The 5,110-nt window shown below is 39.3% G+C and overlaps 1 long non-coding RNA gene and 1 other non-coding gene across 3 annotated transcripts in view; both read right to left on the bottom strand.

The window, feature by feature from the left end:
- Positions 1-3,074: 3,074 nt before the first annotated feature.
- Positions 3,075-5,110, bottom strand: part of LOC107195562 — a 19,123-nt gene continuing 17,087 nt past the window's right edge. The window contains exon 4 of one of the 2 annotated variants that reach the window (XR_001516749.2): positions 3,075-3,387. This is a non-coding gene — a long non-coding RNA (uncharacterized LOC107195562). The remainder of the gene's footprint in view (positions 3,388-5,110) is intronic. The other variant, XR_001516750.2, reaches the window with a different exon arrangement.
- LOC112478743 lies at positions 3,655-3,773 on the bottom strand. Its single transcript, XR_003045956.1, has one exon. It is a non-coding gene; the product is annotated as a 5S ribosomal RNA (ribosomal RNA).

The following is a 5,110-nucleotide window of genomic DNA, read 5'->3' as shown; positions in this document are numbered from 1 at the left end:
TCGATCAGCTGACCTTAAGATAGGAAGACCGTTCAGGTCCTCCTGACCTAATCAGAGGAACCCTTACTCTCGTTACTTCTGTTTGTTGGGCGGTCACTTATACTGAAAATGACATAGAAGAAAAGAAAAAAGAGGGCAAACCACAGTTTCTTTCCTTTTGGTGCATCTTTACTCATTAGTAAACCAAATGAAGATTGTGTGCATATTAAGACGTGAAATAAAGTTTTGTACAGTGTTTCCACTGTTTTGGTAAGGATAATATACAGCTGTATGTATGATCTCCAAAATATGAATCGGGTGATGTTTATGGTTCTGCGTGTGAGTTAAATACTCTATTTGCATTTAAATTTGAATACTGCACAATGTAAAGATGAATAGTAAAATTCATGCTTACTGTAAGAGATTACGACTATGAAACGATACAAAACTAGAATGAACCCTGTGGAATTGGATTAGAATTAGTGTGAGCTCGTGGTTTTCCATATAAATAGATTGGTATAGAAATAGATGTATAAAGATTTGTGTAACTGTAGGTATATATGAACTATTTTCTATGAAAAGAAACTAGGGTTACTTGGAGAAATAGCTAATTCCAGGGTTGACACAGGGAACAGATTTTTCCCCCAGAAAGTATGGGAGTGCTCAGTGAATTTGTTAAATCAGTGAATTCGGGGACCCACCGAAAGACATGGAGGCGAGCTCAATTAGCGCATAAAATAGTGGCACTAATGGATTATGACCCAGTGAATAAAAGAGGGATCCATGAGACTACACCAAAATGAATAAAGAAGATAGAAAACTTTTTGTCACAGTGTTTTGTCAACTAATGAATATAGAAGAAGTGATGGAATTAGAAAATCGTGATTTTGGCAATCATATTGATAAACAGTCCATCCAATAACATCGATGGGTCCTTATACGAGTGAGTAGGTAAACATTTGATGGGGAATAGGATATTTGCCTTGCCTCAAAGTACCTGTTCACAAAATGCTTATCAATTACTGACTGGTATGGACTGAATGTTTGTCTTCCCCCCACCCCAGTTCATTTGTTGAAATCTTAACATTCAATGCGATGGTTTGGAGGCAGGACCTTTGGGAAGTAATTGGGCCATGAGGGTGGAGCCCTCATGAACGAGATTAGTGTCCTCATGAGAATACACAGGAGATTGCGTATTCTCTTTCTTTCTTTCTCTCTCTCTTTCTCTTTCCCCTCACCCCCCACCCCCTACTCTCCACCATATCAGGATACAACATGAAGACGGCCGTCTGCAAACTGGGAAGTGGGCCCTCACCAGACATCAGATCTGCTGACACCTTGATTTTGGACTTCCCAGCCTCCAGAACTGTGAGAAATAAATATTTGTTGTTTAAGCCACCCAGTTCATGGTAATTTGTTACAGCAGCCTGAGCTGACTAAGACAATTACTAAGGGAAAAGAGTTACTTTACAGTGGAGTACCTGGCAGGTACCTCTGTACAAGTATTCTGTTGCCGTGTAACAAATTACTACAAACTTAATGGCCTGAAACAACACATGCCTATGATCTCATAGTTCTGTAAGTCAGAATTCCAGGGTTCAACTGGGTTCTCTCTTTGGGATCTCCCAAGACTGCAATCAAGGTGTTGGCCAGGCTGGGCTCTAATCCGGAGGCTCTGGGGAAGAATCTACCTTCCAAACTCGTTCATATTGTTGGCAGAATTCACTTCTTTGCAGCTCAAGGACTAAGGTCCCCATTTTCTTGCTGACTGTCAGCCAGAGACCAGGGAAAGACCCCTCATCCTGGAGGCCATTCACAGTTCTTTGCCACAGGTCTTCTCCACATGGGAGTGACACCATGGGCCAAGGTCACAGCAACATCCTAAAATTCTGTCTACCACTCCTCCTTAATCAAGTGATCAATTTAACATTAACAGTAATATGACAAATTAAAATGATGTACCACCTCATAGGATGCAATGAGAAGAACCCGGTATCGCATCTGTGATATTCCTGCTAAAGATGCATAACTTGAATATAACCACAATCAGACGGTCCCATCATGAAAGACATTTGACAAAGTGAGTGGTCTGTAACATTTAAAACAAAGTCATGAAAGTCAGAGAAAGACTGGAATACAGATTCCAGATGAATACAGAAAGACCTAATAAATAAATGTAATGTGTGATTTCGGCTGGATCCTTTTGCTATAAAAGATACATTGGGACAACCAATAAAACTTGAATGGGGTCTGAAATTCGATGATATTAATATATTATAGTGAATTTCCTCATTCTAATGGTTGTAATGTAATTATAGGTATAAGTCTTTGTTTTAAGAATTACTAAGTATTCAAGAGTGATGGGGTATCGTGTCAGCAAATTACTCTCAAACTACTCAGAAAAAACACTCTGTACTATTTCTACAATTGTTTCTTAAATTATTACAAAATGAAAAAAAATTAATTAGCTAATCAAGAAAACAAGAAAGGCAAGCTAGATTCCCAACAGAATCTAAAAGAAATGATTTCGGGGGAAAATTTCACACATTCTTTTTTAAAATTCATTTCGTTTTATTTTTAATATTAAAAAAATAAATGAAAACAGAATGAAAGAGTCTACACTCTTTAGGATATCGCTTTGTAAAAATGGAAAAATTGCTGACTGGGAAGAAATACAATTAAATCTGTGTTAAGTTATAAAACTGGTCTGAGTAGTTGTCAGACAAACTTATACATCAAAATGGAAAGCCGAGGCTCAGAGGGACATGAGAATAGTCATGTGTACAAGTGTGTCAAAAAGGTAAGTAACATTTTTAAAAGTATACAGAAATGCCAAGAGCTTTGTCAAGGTTCCAGGCCACTCCTTGTGGTTACAGAAAGACAGTAGCCTTCTTTTATAGAGGAATAAGCAGGATTTATAATGTTTTCTTTTTAATTTTAAAAGCAATTAATATTTACTGATTATTTTTACATATTTCTCCTAGAATTCAGCACTCAATAAATACATAGGGACTACGGTTTTGTTTCTGTAAGAAAAACAAAAACAAAAACAAAAACCAAAAACATCACTGTTACTTTTTAAACATTTTATTCTTGTCTCGGTAACATTACAGACGCCAGTCTCTGGACGTCACTGGAAAGAGGTGGCGACATTTTGCTTTCTGAGCAGCCCTGTTGCCTTCGGCACGTGTTGACTCTCTGCACGGTGCACGCCACATCCGGACACACTCTGATCAATTGTGAGGTGGTTGGCCGAGTTCGCCACACACCATGGCTTTCCACGTGTGTTTTCCTCAGCCTGTCTTTGGGTTTGGTGCTCCGGCCTTCCGTCGGCACAAGGCACATTGTTGTCACTCTCCCACCAAGGCAAAGGGGTTGTGGCATCTCAGAAGGGGCAGACTTCTGAAACTCAAAAACATCCACAAGCCCCAGCTCATTCCTTCTCCTAACTACCTCTTTTCCTGGTGTTAGTTACTGTAATAACACAATGCACCCGTACGTATGCTTCAGAAGAAATCAAATACCAAGTGTTTTCTTTCCTTTTCTTTCCCTCCCTCCCTTCCTTCCTTCCTTTTCTCTCTCTAATTTCTTTTTTTTTAGGCAAGGCAACCCTTGGTTGACGTCACAAATTGCAAGGACCTTGTCAGCTTACAATCCCTTATTTTTTATTTTTTATGCCTACAGCACCTGGTCTTCCTAGGAAGTCTCCCATCCAAGTACTAACCAGGCCCAACCCTGCTTAGCTTCCGAGATCAGACAGGATCAGGCTTGTTCAGGGTGGCATGGCTGTAGACCCAAGTATTTTCTTAAAAGTCCAGAACATAAACAAGTTAGTAAATTGAGTTAGAAACCACAACTCTCCCTAAAGTATGCATATTTCCATATCTACCAAAATAAGGTTCCCTTTCTTTTGCCTGCTTCTCAGGTTATGCAGGCCACTCACTCCACGTCCTGGCAACAATTTGGAGCTAGTCCTAATAGCCCTAGAACTCCTGAATCCATTTCCTTAATTTCTGCCTGAGAAGAAAAAAAAGATCTCAGAAAAATAAATCTCTCTACTCCTTTTTTTTCCCTCTGCTTCCAGCACTTGAAGGATGCAACTCCTGTCTTTCATTTTGGCTTGATTTCTTTCTAAACAAATAAGTAATATTCTAAAGCAGAAATTCCTGTTGTAATTGTCTTCTAATGCTTTGGATCTTAACTCAGTTCTACCTCTAAGCTGGGAGCCCAGTGCCCAGACGAGGAGCTTAAACACTTGCATCACCATAATTATCAGCCTTGCGACACCATCTTTTGCAACTCTACTGGATGAAAAGCAGCACACTCACAGCTGTAGGTCTTACAAGCTCTGCTACACAGGCAGTCCTGTCTTCCTGGAACCATGCCATTCCTATGTAGGGGGTCAGCCAGGTCTGGTAGCTGAGACGGCCCTGATGTAACCTGGGTACTTCAGGCTGTGGCATGATAGCTCTGACTTGAAAGGTTCAGCCTCTACCAGCCAGTCTGGAAATCATAGACTGTCAAGGTTGGTGGGGTCTTGGAGGCACTGAGGCTCTTTGAATCTTCAGTATCACAGGCTGGCTACTGCCCAACCACTTCTAGTAACCGGAACTCACTTCTTCCAACTAATATTTAGAAAAATCTTGTTTAGAGCACTCTTATTTATGCTAAGCTTAAATTGTGCCTTCCTATATCTTTCACCTGTAGATCTCAATTCTGTATGCTGTGACCACACAGAACAGATCTTAAATCTATTCCTGGTGAAAGCCCTCCAAATATTTGATACAGCTGTTATAGTCCTATATTACACACAATTGTTTTGGGTAAAGATCGCCAATTAATCAATAGAGTTTAAATTAAATTTATTTTTAATAATTTATTAATAATTTAATGTATCCCATTTAATATTAATAGTGGATCATTCCATAAATTATATTAAACTAATAGAATTTACGATGACTATGTTTTTAACTTTATACATGGGCGAGGTCATTCTGAGGCCAACGTCCAGTCTACGGTGTTGCGAACTTAGAAATTTATTTTTGTTAGTTCGCTCAGGACTGGTCTGGGGGTATGATCCATAATAATCTAGCTCATAAGAAACTAATGAACGTGGTAGAATTCCAGTTTA

This window comes from Pteropus alecto, unplaced genomic scaffold (genome assembly GCF_000325575.1).
Source record: "Pteropus alecto unplaced genomic scaffold, ASM32557v1 scaffold22, whole genome shotgun sequence".
Taxonomy (NCBI): Eukaryota; Metazoa; Chordata; class Mammalia; order Chiroptera; family Pteropodidae; genus Pteropus; species Pteropus alecto.
Note: the sequence above shows the minus strand (reverse complement) of the source record. Positions and strands in the feature narration are given on the sequence as shown.